This window comes from Impatiens glandulifera, chromosome 2 (assembly GCF_907164915.1).
Source record: "Impatiens glandulifera chromosome 2, dImpGla2.1, whole genome shotgun sequence".
Taxonomy (NCBI): Eukaryota; Viridiplantae; Streptophyta; class Magnoliopsida; order Ericales; family Balsaminaceae; genus Impatiens; species Impatiens glandulifera.
In genome coordinates this window covers 5,293,432-5,309,971 of record NC_061863.1, presented here as the reverse complement: position 1 = coordinate 5,309,971, position 16,540 = coordinate 5,293,432, and the positions used below count along the sequence as shown (strand labels likewise).

Below are 16,540 nucleotides of genomic sequence, written 5' to 3'. Positions count from 1 at the left end.
TTTCTCTTTAACGGTTTCAAACCCGTTAACTACCGATTCTCTATAATTCGGTTTTAACGATTATCTGAAATTAAATAATTAAATATTAACATTAATATTTTATTTATTTAAATAAATTAGTGACATTGATATTTTATCACATATTTCTTGAAACTATCAATGTTAGAATTATTAACTTACTTGAAAAATATTTGTAGTTGAATTTAATCAAGAAAATTATAAATAGGTGATATATTTAATATGAAAAATGTTGATTCATGAGATATACATCCAATATATTTGAAACAAAATTATTTAATTTTGGTGATAATAAAAGTGTGAGTTAACTCAATTACTTTACATATAAATTTTTTAATTTTTTTGGTATCATGAAAATATTATATTTGATGTTAACTAATTATTTAACAATAAATAAAATTCAAAAGTTTTAAGATAATCCAATAGAAATTTAACTTTGTGCAAAAGTTTTTTATTTATCAGACTCAATTTATTCACTATAATGATTTCGGTGTGCTTTGGTGTTGTGATTAGTTACATTATTACTGCTAATAATTATAATTAAAAAAATATAATAATTAATTTTGTATTGGTTATGAATTAAATGTAGATTAATTTGTTAACATAAATTGTTAAAAAAAATGTGGATAAATTTGTTGAAATATTTTGAAAAGTAATTTGTAATTAAATAAAAAAAAACGGTGGGCAAAAATTAAAAAAAAATTGTGGATTTTGGTAATAAATTAATTGATTTGTTTTCAAAGAAATTCGTGTGGATTTGGTAAATAAATTGTGGATTTTGATAATAAATTTGTGCTCTTATTGTATTTATTTAAAACTTAAATATTTCCATTTAAGCTTTTTTTTTGTATAAGTCAAAATTATATTATAATTTTATAATACTTATTTTTACAATACTTTAATTTTTACACCTTGAAAAACTATCTTCTAGTTATGGATTACAAACATGTATGTTAAACACTTGGTATATTTTTATTTAAATATTAATAATATGACTTTATGAATAGTTTGATTTTAGTAAAAAATTATCAATTGAGTTTCAATTATAAATGAAAAAAATCAACAATTAAATATTATCATAGTGTTATAATTAAAAGTTAATTCTTAACTAAATGCTTACAACAGAATTATTTTTATCATAATTACTATAAATTCAAAAAATGTAAATTATATAAGATATTACTTGTATCATGTAAATTTTTTAAAAATGTATAATCTTTTTTTAAATGTTCAATCAATTTTAAAACAGAACCCTATCAATTAAATAATAAGGATAATATATGGTAAGAATTGTGATCTTAGAAAAAAAAAGGTCATTATATTATGTTATATTAATTAATCATCTATAGTAACTAATACGACAAAATTAACTTGACGTTTCTAAGAACATTCACTAAGTCAACAACATTTAAGTTTCATAACTTAACGACAAATAAGAACTAATACGGCAAATAAATAAGTAATCATGCATTTTTTTAACATTTATTTCATTTTGTCATACATAAAAATTGCAACATTAACTATTTGTTTCTATTCCAGACAAAATGGGAGGACTCGAACTTTAGGGATTGATATGAGTCAACTCAATAAGTTATTGCATTGGCCTAAGCTTACTCAATTTCTTAAAGCTAGAATAATCTGGATTATAAAAAGATTCTAAATTAATAGTTGGCTCGTAATCCAACTCAGGTCCCAAAATCTTCAACTTAGGGAGTTTTAATTTAATTTTTTCATGGTCAATAAATAAGTTCCAACAATCCCTCACGTCCAAGAACTCTAGATTTTGGCAATTTTCAATAATCTCATCCATTGCGAACGGATCCACCATGAGGGCTGATATTTCCAGCTGCTTCAAATTCGGCATCGTCTCGGCTATGGCCAATGCATCGGTGATTTGACAAATCAAGCTTTCATCATCAAATGGAAGCATGTTTCTTCTTAGTGTTGAAAGGTGTGGACAATTCTTACCTATCGCCTCTAAAGCTAGAGCCCCCACCCCACATTCAAGCAATAGCTAAGATCCAAGGAAGTGAGGTTAGAGAACTTCTTTGCCTCTCGAGCAATCAGTTCATTGCTCGTATCGCTTATACTCATTCCTAACACCTCAAGAGAACCCGCGCTGAAACAAAATTCAAAACAAAATAAACAAAAATATCCATAGAATATTATAGGAAATTTTACTCTTCTATTTTTATGGATAATTTATTTTTCATTATTTTATAATACATATCTCACGATACTTTTTATTCGCACTACAACAAAAAAGACTTACGGCGACGCTTAAAAAGATTTCTGCCAACCCTTAAAAGCGTCGCCAAAAATATTACCGACACTTATTTTTGCGTCGCCGAAAGCAGGGTGGGCGCAAGTTTTAACGACGCTTATTTAAGCGTCGGTACTACTAATTTAAGCGTTGCCAAAAGGCAGGGACTTTTAACCACGCTTATTTAAGCGTTGGTAATAGTAACTCAAACGTCGCCATTAGTCTAGTTTATTTTTAAACTATTTTTTTTAACAATTCTCTTTAAATTTTATTAATTATTTTTATTTCTACATTTTTTTTAGATGTTTTAATATTTTTTTATATAAATTAAATAAAAACACCAACATTTCATAGATAATAAAAAAGCTTAAATAATTAAATTAAAAAAAATATATTTATTAGTAAACTTCATGATATATTTATGCAAATAAAATGCATTAATTTTCAAATAGTTAGTTCCCATGAGATAGAACTTTACTATTTTCTCTTACACTTTCACACAGAATCCTTAAACGACTATCCATCATTTACGGCATAACAGCTTGGACAATCTTTTATTTCCCAGTGCCTTTTAGCTTGAAGTCTTCTATTTCTCAGTGCTCCACCCATTTTGAGTATTGTCTTCAGCCCACAACCGTATTTTACTGAAAACATAACAAAATCAGTGACAGTTTCTCTACTACAAACAAATCAGTCCAGATGTTCAGCCTCTTTAATCAATTTTCCAAGAGCATGTCATTAACTATATAAAACTGCTGTATGTCATTTGTCACAAATTCTTATACAAAGAAAGAAAAGGAAGAATCCTAAAAAAGGAGAGGAGCATATCATATCACACAAATCCTGGACTAGCTTGTGGTATATTGGTGAATGGAAAGTTCATATACCTATCACTACTACTCATGCAAGTCAGTGTCAATTGCCATGTACTCACACCCATCTGCATTTTTAGAACAAACATTTTCAATCATTAATTAATTATTAATCCCAAATCACTATATTAATACCTCACACTTCATTTGATCTCCATTACAGCTCCACCATTTGGAAGGAACATAATCCAAATATTTACACCACTAACAATACTCCCTTATATTAACACCACAACAAACAGCCACAGAGCAGTCCCCATCATTCTACACACAACAAACAAACCTAAATCAGATAAGAAAAACAAAAGAAAAAGTAAACAAAGGATCCAAGACTCACAATTCCACGAATGTGAACTTGGCAGAACATTTTACTTCATACTCAAAGAAAGCACATTTTCCTTGAGTCATTTTCCAAGTTGATGTTTAAACAGCAGCACAAATCCCAAAAGAAAACAGCAGCAAGACCCATTACAATATTGATTATCGAAACAGATACTAAAACTGCAATAGCTGTCAACTTATTGTTGTAAGTTGTCCAGTTTTGGACAAGAGCTGAAAGCATAGTGCTAATCAATCCAAATAGTGCAGCAGAAGATGCAACATAAGGTTTGTCATTTAGAAACAAGGCAGCAACTAAACTACCGCTGCAGAGAACATAAGCCAGCCCAATCCTAACCGTAAATTAACCCCATTAGAGAGAAATCAACATATTTTTACAAGAAAACTAACTAGTTAACTAGCTTCACAAGAAAATAAAAGATTGTAAATCAATTTCAGAATCTCATTACTAAACAGAATAAAAGACTCCAAAACTCATTTGAGAAACTTGACTTCATGTTTTTGATATGAAATCATCACAATGGAGGGACAAGATAACACTACTGAAAGTGATAGACCAAACAAAATACAACTTGAAAATATAATCATTGTTTTTGCGCTTGCAAAATATAGGGGTAAAAACAATCAAATTTAAATATCTGTAGTATAACATGTACTCCCTTTATCCCATTTTATATAAAAACTACATTATCCCTTTCTTTTTCTCACATATTCAAGTCTAATAAAATCAAAATTCATTACCTTACCATAGATTTAGGGAGAATGTTGGATTGAAAACAGCTCTGTTTGCCATATGTTTTCCCTGCATTATCATAACAAATACAATTGATTAAGACTAGATAAGATTGATAGAAGAAGGTGCGAAATAGATGAGGAGAATGATATAGACTTGGTCTGCTCTCATTGAAACTGTAAGCCGACAGCTGTGGGAGGGGAGCGGCTTCAGAAAGGGTTTCGGACGGCAGGGACAGCAAGGGAGGGTTTCGGATCACAACATATTTTTGTCAATTTCATACCCTCTAACAACAATTAATATCCTAAATCAACATATTGCCGCAACATATTCGTTAATAATGTAGAAAGAGATAGAGCGAGTGAAAGAGAGACCTAGAAGTTACGCTGGAAACTATAACGGAGTTCGGGATCTAAGCAAATCATCGGAATCATGTGATGAGATTTTCCAAACTTGCTAGCTGGTGACCTCTTCTTCCCCTCTCCATGAAGCGGAAGAAAGTTCTTCATCTTCGTCATCACCCCTGAATTCCATAAATGACCTCTTCTCTCTCTAATCTTCACTAGCTAAATTAAAATACCAAATCAAGGTAAGGAAGCTACGGGAGCAATGCTGGTGATGGCGCGATTGAGGAGAACAACCACCGAGAGATTGAGGAGAACGAACACCGAGAGATTGGGAGAACGAGCACCAGAGAGATTGAGAAAACTTCCCAATTCCATTTAACCTAACTTCATTAATTATTAATAAATAAAGACGGGTTTAAGAACTCAAATAGAAAATATTCAAATTAAATTATAAAGTTATTTTTTTTAATTTAATTTATTAAATTATAAATACATTTATTTTGAACTTGATTATTTAATAGTTAATTTATTATATTATTTATTTAAAGAAATTATTTATTATATTTCATCTAATATTAATTTTATTTAATTAATTTAATATTAATAATAAAATTATATTTAATTAATTCAAAATATAAATAAATGTGAACTTTGAGATAAGAAGAAATATACAATTTAATTTTAATTTTATTTATAAAATTAAAATTAAAATTAACAAAAATAAGTAAAATAGAGAACAAAGAAACAAAATATTAAAATAAAATACCATCTAATTATTGTTTGAAGGTGTTTTAAATATAAATAAAAATAATAAAGGTTGTCATAAACACTTAAAGGTTGGCAAAACTTTTTTCTTCTGACTTTTGCCAACGCTTATTAAGCGTTGGCAATTATGGGTTACCGAAAGTATATTTTGTTGTAGTGTCGTGACCGGAGTTTATTAAATCATTACATTTGATCAAGTTGGTGTCCAACACATTAAGATTTGTATGAATTATAACAAAGTTTTAATAGACACTAATAATAAATCTAATAAACAATGAAAATGGATTCAACTTTAAAAATAATTACTTGTCAGCGATGAAGGAGAAGATAGGATCCCCACGAAGTTTAGAAACGTAGAGCTTGCGCATAGATCCACCACTTCGATTAACAAGCATCCGAACCATCTGATCGATCTTCTGTGGCGTGGATCTGTCACACCATTCCTCGATGTCTGTCTCTTGCCAACATTTAGGCCCTTTCACCGCCTTTCCCCATGGTTTGCACACTCTTGGCACCACCATCAGCAATTCTTGAACAGATAGTCGACAGAATATCTGCTCTAGCGTTTCAGGCATCAGATCGGCCCATCGCCTATGAACATGAGAAACTTGTTCTTCCATCTAAGACCTCTAAAAAAAAGGAGTTGCATGCATAGCCACAACCATAAACAAAGACTAGATGAAAACATAAACATAAAATGGAAGGAAAAAACATGACAAATAGAATATAAACAACAATATTTAGGACAGAAATCTTGGTAATAAAAAAAATGTTTACCTAATTACTAGATATATGATAATCAATGAAGTTAGTGATAATCAAAGTGAAAGGTTTGAGTTAAAATTGTGGTGATATGAGGTCATATTTATAATTATTTTTTTTTATGTTTACAATATTATTTTAAAATAATGAGTAATTATTGATTTGAATAAATAATGTGAATTTAGGTAAAAAAAAAAATTATGTTTCAACTTTTTAAAAGTTTTTTTTAATAGGTGAGGATTTACTGAAATTAATACTAGATTAAAAAAAGTAAATAAATATATAGAATATGGTTTGGTGTTGAAAATCAGAAAAAGTAAATAATTTTATATTAGTCAAACCAAATAAAATATAATAAATTTAAAAATAAACTGAACTTTAGAAATACTACAAAAATACAAGGAAAATAAATAATGACAAGATGTCCAACAAAATTTAAAATGATTGTGAGGCTTTATTTGTACAATGTTGGCCGCCAATTCTATAATACAATATCTTATAAAAATAACTTTACATTTTTTATTAAGAAACGAATACTACAATAATCATATCAATACTTAAACTGTCATCTAAAGCTTATAATACTTTGAATGCTATCAAAATTATTTTTCAAATAAAATAATTAAGTAGAGTAATTTAAGTGATAAAAACTCGTGTTTAAAATACTAATTTCACTAATTTGATATTCATTAAAAATTCCTTAATTGTCAAATGACGATAAAAATTGCGATAATTTTCTAAATTAAAAATAATAGAATATTTTTAACATGTCAATATTAATATCTATAAAATACTTCATAAACCTTCAAAACCATATGAATTGATTTGTGTGAAGAGTATTAAGCTATGTTTGATAAAGACTTAAGTATGTTAGCAATATATATAAAAAATTAAACAATATAATACTTCTTAATCTACAAAATAGAGAAGTGTGAACTAATTTAGCAGTGAAATGTATAAATAAATATACTTAATTTTTTATTTTTTTCATTGCAAATATTTAAGTATATGTTAACTCATATATAATATGATTTTGGAGGAACCCTCTCCACAATCATTATATTTCTCTCCCTCAATTAATTTTCTTTCTTAAATTATCAAATTTCTCACTTCTATAATTATTATTATAACTAATTTTTATTTTCTTAATTTATTTACTAATTATATTTAAAAATACAAATACCCACACACACACACATATATATATATATATATATATATATATATATATATATATATATATATATATATATATATATATATATATATATATATATATATATAATAAAAATAATTATATATATTATCCTCATTAAAAATATCTCTCTTAATTTATTTTCTTAATTTATTTTCTTAATATATATATATATATATATATATATAATCTCTCCTAATTTATTTTATCAGTGTATAATAATATTAAATATTTATTTTATTTTTCTATTCTAAATAATTTCTATTTCCTAAATTATCATATAATTATAACTAACTTTTATTTTCCTAATTTATTTTACTAATTATATTTGAAATAAAAATACCATATATATATATATATATATATATATATATATATATATATATATATATATATATATATATATAATAATAATAATAATAATAATAATAATAATAATAATAATAATAATAATAATAATAACTGAGGTATAATTGAGAATTATTATACGTGCTCTTGGAAATTATCTTATTTTTCTCAATTAAATAATTATAACAAATTTCTATTTTTCTAATTATATATATATATATATATATGGGAAATTTGATTAAATAACCTCAAAGATGAGGTTATTTGATCTGGTGGTGAGTTGATAATTTAATTGCGCTCGTGGTCTTTTTATTTTTTTTGGACGAAATTGCCCTTGTCGCGAAACGCTAAGTGACATAGCGTTTCGCGAAGTGGATTAGGTTTAGTATAAATACTGTAATTTTTTTATTTCCTTCATTTCTTTTCTCTTTTTTCTCTCTCTATTCTTGTTCTCTCTGCTACGGCGGCGACGACTGCTACGGCGACGACGACGGCGGGAAACACATAATACAGATAAGAAAACTCTAACCCTAAACCGATTTATCTTCATTTCAAACCCTAACCTTAAATCTATTTATCTTCATTTGAAAACCCTAACCTAAATCGATTTATCTTCATTTGAAAACCCTAAATCAATTTATGTTTATCTTCAAAATCGATTTAAACTATTCTTATTGTTTATATTGGTTAATATTGGTTTTACTATCGTTGTTCATATTGTCAATGATGAAATGTGCAAATAATCTCGTCGATATGGGTCCGTTTCAGGGAAGATTCACTTATCGTTTCGCGTTTCGCGAAGTATTTCCACTGGTAAAAAAAGGACCTTTACCGACGGTTTTTCCCGAAGGTTTTGTAAACCTCTCCTAAATACTCCCGAGAGGAACATATCCTTCGGGATTAAAAATAGATTCCGAGTGGGGTGTAAAACCTTCGGGTTTATTAATTATTACCGAAAGTTCTACAAAGAACTTTCGGTTTTTACCTTCCCAAAAAACCCAAAAAAATTCTAAGTGTTGGGTGTGGGTTATTTGCGAAGGTTTTAGGAAAAACCTTCGGTTTTGAAATCCCTTGGTTTTTTAATTGCGAAGGTTATTCAAAGACCCTTCGGTTTTGCCTTTTTTGAAAATTTCATTTCCGAAAGTTTTACAAATAACCTTCGGTTTTGCTCATAAAAAAAAATTCAAATTTTTGAAATTGGTTTTTCCGAAGGTTTTACAATAAACCCTCGGTTTTGACTAATATCAAAACCGAAAGTTTTATGAAAACCTTCGGCCTCAACCTCTATAAATGCAAACCCTAACCCTTCTCTTTTTCATTCCGCTTCTCTCCTTTCTCTCTCTTCCGCCTCCGCCGCCGCCTGCCTCTTCCAAGCCGCGGGTTCTTCTCCTCTCTTCAGGTAATTTGTTTGATTTGTTTTTTTTGTTTTGTTTATTGTAAGATTTAGATTTTTCTTAAGTTTGTATATATATATATATATTATAGATCTAGATTTATGTTAGTTTACGTTATTTTGTTTGATGAATATATATATATATATACATATATCTGAAATGCATTTAGGATATGGGTGAAGATTCGACATGGAAGAGACTTCGGCGTACACCGGAGAAACTGCATCCGTGTTACCAGAATCTGATAACACAATCAGAAATTGCGGCACGTGAGGAAGAGGTCAGAAAGATGACGCTGGAAATGGAACAAATCCGACTAAGGGATGCCGAAAGAGATCGTTTGCTTAGTGAAATCAAAGCGGACCGGGCCGAAATGTCTCAGAGATTAGAGAATCTCGAACAGGAACTTGTCTTGTTGAGGAGTCGACTGAATCAACCACCCCCTCCTTCCACCCCATCTAATAATTAATTTGTATATTTATTATGGATTTATTATGGGTTTATGACAGTTATGTTTTAATATTTATGAATTATTGTTATTATGTTTGTTTGGTTTGGTTTAATATGTTTTATTAACTAATTATGTTTTGTTGACTTTTCACAATTTTTTTAAAAAAAAACCGCATCGCCAAAACCGAGGGTTTATTTGAAAACCTTCGGTTTTGACCAATTTTTTTTTTTAAATTGGGGTAAAAACCGAAGGTTTTCAAATAAACCTTCGGTTTTGACCTTACATTAAAAATTTCAGAATTTTTTCTAAGTATGGGGAAGGGTAAAAACCGAAGGTTTTCAAATAAACTTTCGGTTATGACCTTACATTAAAAAAATCAGAATTTTTTCTAAGTATGGGGTAGGGTAAAAACCGAAGGTTTTCAAATAAACCTTCGGTTTTGACCTTACATTAAAAAAATCAGATTTTTTTCTAAGTATGGGGTAGGGTAAAAACCGAAGGTTTTCAAATAAACCTTCGGTTTTGACCTTACATTAAAAATTTCAGATTTTTTTCTAAGTATGGGGAAGGGTAAAAACCGAAGGTTTTCAAATAAACCTTCGGTTTTGACCTTACATTAAAAAAATCAGATTTTTTTCTAAGTATGGGGAAGGGTAAAAACCGAAGGTTTTCAAATAAACCTTCGGTTATGACCTTACATTAAAAAAATCAGAATTTTTTCTAAGTATGGGGTAGGGTAAAAACCGAAGGTTTTCAAATAAACCTTCGGTTTTGACCTTACATTAAAAAAATCAGATTTTTTTCTAAGTATGGGGTAGGGTAAAAACCGAAGGTTTTCAAATAAACCTTCGGTTTTGACCTTACATTAAAAATTTCAGATTTTTTTCTAAGTATGGGGAAGGGTAAAAACCGAAGGTTTTCAAATAAACCTTCGGTTTTGACCTTACATTAAAAAAATCAGATTTTTTTCTAAGTATGGGGAAGGGTAAAAACCGAAGGTTTTCAAATAAACCTTCGGTTATGACCTTACATTAAAAAAATCAGAATTTTTTCTAAGTATGGGTAGGGTAAAAACCGAAGGTTTTCAAATAAACCTTCGGTTTTGACCTTACATTAAAAAAATCAGATTTTTTTCTAAGTATGGGGTAGGGTAAAAACCGAAGGTTTTCAAATAAACCTTCGGTTTTGACCTTACATTAAAAATTTCAGATTTTTTTCTAAGAATGGGGTAGGGTAAAAACCGAAGGTTTTCAAATAAACCTTCGGTTTTGACCTTACATTAAAAATTTCAGATTTTTTTCTAAGTATGGGGAAGGGTAAAAACCGAAGGTTTTCAAATAAACCTTCGGTTTTGACCTTACATTCAAAATTTCAGATTTTTTTCTAAATATGGGGTAGGGTAAAAACCGAAGGTTTTCAAATAAACCTTCGGTTTTGACCTTACATTAAAAATTTCAGATTTTTTTCTAAGTATGGGGAAGGGTAAAAACCGAAGGTTTTCAAATAAACCTTCGGTTTTAACAATTCCCAAAAATAAGGTCAAGACCGAGAGATATATTTAAAACCTTCGCAAATACACATCAAAACCGAAAGTTAATTTTATGACTTTCGGTTTTAACACTACCTAGTTTGTTCAATTATTTTGTTTTTAACCCACTAATCTTAACTTCTAACTAATATAATCATTTTCGTGTTCTATTTTAAAAATTAATATTGTGTTTCATGTTCAAATATTTATGATTGTGTTTGATTATTATAGAGAAGTTTATATGAATGTTCATGTTTGATTATCTTATGAATGTAGGTAATGTTTGATCATATGGATTGTGCAATATTTTAAAGACATCAAATGTGGTAAATTAATATTGTTATAGGTCATTAGAAGGTGAAAAACCAAAGAATTTAACAATTTGTCAAGTGCTAATTCCGAAAGTTATATAATTAACTTTCGGAAATAACCATCAAAACCGAAAGTTTTCTATAAACTTTCGGATTTTACATTTCTCAAGAACGAGGGTTTTATATAAACCCTTCGGTTTTGATGGATATTTCCGAAAGTTAATTATATAACTTTCGGAATTAGCACTTGAAAAATTGTTAAATTCTTTGGTTTTCTACCTTTCAATCTAGACTCCTAAGTAATATAATCAAGTGTGTGTTTTTATTTTAAAAATTTAGATTGTCTTTAATGTTAAAATGTTTATGAATGTGTTTGATTATATATAGAAGTGTATATGAATGTTTATGTTTGATTATCCTATGTATTTGTGTAATGTTTGATCATATGAATTGGGAAATGTTTTAAGGATATCAAATGGGTTAAATTAATGTTGTTCAACGTTATTAGAAAGTGAGAAACCAAATAATTTAATAATTTGTGATGTTGTAAAACCGAAAGTTAAATATATAACTTTCGGAAATATGCATAAAAAACGACAGATTTACCAAAGCCTCTCGGTTTTTATAAATTATAAAAATATAAAAACCGAGAGTTTAATATACAACTCTCGGTTTTGGGCAATTATATTTAATTGTAAAAAATATAAAAAAATAAAAACCGAGAGTTTAATATACAACTCTCGGTTTTGGGCAATTAAATTTTATTGTACAAAATATAAAAAAACCGAGAGTTTAATATACAACTCTCGGTTTTGGACATTTAAATTTAATTGTAAAAAATATAAAAAATAAAAACCGAGAGTTTAATATACAACTCTCGGTTTTGGGCATTTATATTTAATTAATTGTAAAAACAAAAGATAAAACCGAGAGGTTTAGTATAAACTCTCGGAATTCAAATTGAATAAAAACGAGAGTTTTCAATTAACTCTCGGAATGTAATTGAATTAAAACCGAGAGGATTTGGTATAACTCTCGGTAATCACGTTTTAAATTAAAAAAAAACCCTTCTTTTCTTCCCCGTTTCCTCTTCTCTCTCCCCGCTCTCATCTCTCCGGCCGATTCTTCCTCCGCGCCGTCCCTCCCGCGCCGTCCTATTCCGCGCCGATTGAAGACCGTCCTTCCGCGCCGCCCACTATCCAGCCGAAGACGACGAGGATCTCGCGGCTTGAAGACCGATTGAAGACCGCGGCTGCCGCTGTTCGAAGATCGCCGCTGCTGCTGTTCGAAGACCGCCGCTTTCCGCCGAAGTTTGAAGACCGCCGCCGGAGACTTCCGCTATTAGAAGGTTAGTTATTGAAGTTATATATATATTAGTTTGAATTTAGGTTAGATTGGATTTTAGGTTAGATTAGTTAGATTTTAGGATTGAATCTATTAGATTTTAGATTAGGTCAGATTGGATTTGAGTTTTTGGAATTTAATTGAAATTATGTTAGATATTTGATTTAGAATTGAATTGGATTTGATTTTAGAAATTTGTATGATTTGAATTGAATTTGTTTGAATTGGATTTTTAGATTTGGTTTTGGATTGGGATTTGGATTAGGTTTTTCAAATTGGTTGTTGGATTTTGTTTTTGTTTAGATTATGTTGGATTATTGTTAGATTAGGTTTATATTTTTGTTAAAAAAGTTTAGAAATTGTTTTGGATTGTGTTATTTGTTTGATTTTGGTTGCTTTGATTTGGGTTAAATATTTGAGTTTTGTTTTAGGTATAATTGATGTTTGATTTAGGTTTTGGTTTGGTTGTGATTTGGTTTGATTGTTTGTTGGTTTGATTGGTTTGATTGTTTGTTGGTTTGAATGTTGGTTAGATTAAGTAATGATATGTTATACATTAGGTTATTTTGATTTGATTCATGAAAATTTGGTTATATTAATGTTGGTTATTGTTATTAGGTTTGGATTGGGAATTTCAGTCGCCCGCTGCCCGCCCGTCGATCTACATCCACTGATCTTGTTCGTCGCTCTGTTTGTGCAAGGTTAGTTCTTGTTGGTTTATTATATGATTAGGTTAGTTTCATGTTAGATTTATGTTAGATTTTCATGTTAGATTTAAGTCTAGATTTATGTTTGATTTGAAGTATGTTAGATTAGGTATTATGTTTGATTTATGTTAGATTATGTTAGATTAGGTTTGAAATGTGTATGAGTGAAATAATGTTGAATTATAATTTAAATAGGTTTTGAAATGTGTATGAATGAAATAATGTTAGAATATATGTATGTTAGATTGAAGTTAAATTTATGTTAGGTTTTATTATTGTTTGTTTATGTGTAATTTTGGTTATAATATTAGATTAAATTGAATTTTAGTTGGATAATGATAGAATAAGTAGAAATTATGTTAGCATTATGTAAGCCTAATTAATTTAGACAAATTTAAGTTAATAATAATGCGGGTTGTTTTCCATTTTATTAGAAATATGGAAGTACCCGATAAAAGCTGGATGACCTTACGTCGAGATCATCCAGATTACGAGGAAGGTGTTGACAAATTCCTCGAGTATGCTGTTAGGAATACATCCCGACAAACCGTGAAATGTCCCTGCGTGAAATGCTTGAACACGCCGTTTATGGAAATAGACGAAGTGAAGACTCACCTCATCGTTTATGGAATAAATATTCATTATGAGTATTGGTATTTTCATGGAGAAAAGAGACGCACTACTCAAGTGGTTAATGAAGATGTCGATGAAGATGCCGATGACTACGATGATGATGACGACGATGATCAGTCGGAGGATGCCGTGCCGGAATTCAACGATCCGAGACCGGAGATGAATAATACAGTTAATGAACAGGTCAACGAAGAACGATATATGCACGAATTTATAAACGATATGTTCCCAAACGTTAATGACGTCCCGAGCAACGATGAACCAGTCGAAGATGCGCAAAGATTTTATAAATTGTTTGATGATTCCAAACGACCATTGTATGAAGGTGCTCGAATAACGAAATCATCGGCACTACTGAAACTACTTCACATAAAAAATGTATGTCAATGGACGAATTCTTCGTTCGATATGTTGCTGCGTCTGCTTAAAGACTACATATTACCGATTGACGCTCAATTGCCAAACTCATACCACTCCCGACCCATCATCGACAGGTATTTCGTTTACAAATTAGTTAGTGTTTCAATTGATTGACATATTTAATTAAGATTTTGATAATTTTGAAGAATCTTCTGCCCGCAAGAGACTGGGGAAGAACAAGAATATTGCGTTGTCTAAGAGGCTAGCGGGGACGAGGATCCCTCTAACGTTTAGAGAGAAGGATGGGAGGCCAGGCGGTACAGATGTGGGAAGAACACGGTGGTCTAGACATGTGGGGTCGATTATCCGGGACCCCGCAGCCGTCTCACACCGTCTTCTCAAGTGGAAGGCTTTAAGTGCAGAACAATTGGATTCACTGTGGATTGCTATCAAGGTACTACTTATAACTTGATTATACATTACGTCATTAAATAATTATTTGTAACATTTGGATGTTATTTATTTCAGGATCCGTTCGAAGCGACTAATGGTGACATTGAGAATTTTCGAACGACGGGGTTGGGACACGCCAATCAGATATGGGATAGATGGCGGTCGGATTTGAACAAGAATTATATCCGCGTCCACAAGGGAGACGAGGCGGCGGTACTGGCTAATCCTCCACCGGACTACAATCGAGATGATTGGGAGTTTGTGTGTCGCAACCATTTCTTCACAGAAACGTTTAAGGTACGGTTTCATAATTCAAATAAAAGTTGATATTAATTAATCTAACTTCATTTGTTATTTCAAATACAGAGACACAGTTCTACCAATATGAAGAACCGGAAGAATCTGAAATTCCCTCATCGAACGGGAAGTAGACCGTTTGCACAAATTGAAGACGAGTTGGTAAGTTCATTATTTGTAATAACTTAATATAAAAATTGTTATTAATTATATAAATAATTTATTTCAACAGGCGATTGAAATGGGACGGCCACCGTCTGTAATTGAAGTATTCAAGAGGACCCGTACACCAAAACCGACACAAGAAAACCCAACACCCGTTCCGGACGAACACGTGCAAGAGAAAATTGTAAGTGAATTGAATATGCCTAGTTTTTTATTATATAAATGATATTTTATTTGAATTGTGCAGGCTGAGATGGAGGAGGTTGTTAGTAACGAACCCGGAATATCGGATTTTGAATTGACGGAGAGGGTGTTCGGACAACAAAAACACGGGGTAGTGTTCGGAATGGGATCAGGCGTCCGGCCCACACACTTTCGTGAGGATCGTCGTAGTGGAAACAGTTCACAGCGAAACAATGAGCGATTGTTAGAAGAGAATCAAATAATGAAGCTCAAGCTGGAGGAACTGGAGAAGAGAGATGAAGAAAGAAGGCGGAAAATGGAAGAATTGCAATCGGAAAAGCAAGAAATTGTGGAAAGAATGGAGAGGGAGAAGTTAGAGATTACCGAAAAAATGGAGAGGGAGAAGTCAGAGATGAACGCGAGAATGGAGAGAATCGAATTATATATGAGGCAACAACCACCTCCTCCCCCCACAAGCTAAGGTTGTTTCGATTATGAACATGTTTTCATTATAGTAGTTGAATTTATAACAGATTGTTCGGAATATTTGTTTGGTTTCGAATTTTGTAATGTTCACGATCAATTAATGTGATCGTTTAATGTATGCTGCATTTCTTTTATCATTAATATATTGGTTTGGCTGAACAGGTTTTGGTTAGGTTTTGGTTGCGAGCAAAATAATCCGCACATTTTTAAAAATTTAGGGGAAAAAACCGAAAGTAATATTGAAATCTCTCGGTTTTTCTCTTTTTGGAAAAAACGAGAGATATTAGAAAACTCTCGGTTTTTAGCCAAAGAGAAAACCGAGAGTTATATGACAAACCCTCGGATTTTATCCTAAAGAGGAAAACCGAGAGTTATTTACAAAACTTTCGGTTTTCCTCTTCGGGTAAAATCCGAGAGTTTTAATATAACTTTCGGTTTTCTTGAAAAGGAGAAAACCGAGAGTTAGTGGAAAACTCTCGGTTTTACCCGAAGAGGAAAACCGAGAGTTATTTACAAAACTTTCGGTTTTAACCGAAGAGGAAAACCGAAAGTTTTGTATATAACTCTCGGTTTTCCTCTTCGGGTA

The 16,540-nt window shown here is 30.5% G+C and overlaps 1 long non-coding RNA gene across 1 annotated transcript; it reads right to left on the bottom strand.

Moving 5' to 3' along the window:
* Positions 1–2,736: 2,736 nt before the first annotated feature.
* Positions 2,737–3,358, bottom strand: LOC124923867. Its single transcript, XR_007098272.1, has 3 exons — positions 3,289–3,358; positions 3,169–3,221; positions 2,737–2,925 (listed from the first exon to the last, which is right to left on the bottom strand). It is a non-coding gene; the product is annotated as an uncharacterized LOC124923867 (long non-coding RNA).
* Positions 3,359–16,540: the final 13,182 nt, after the last annotated feature.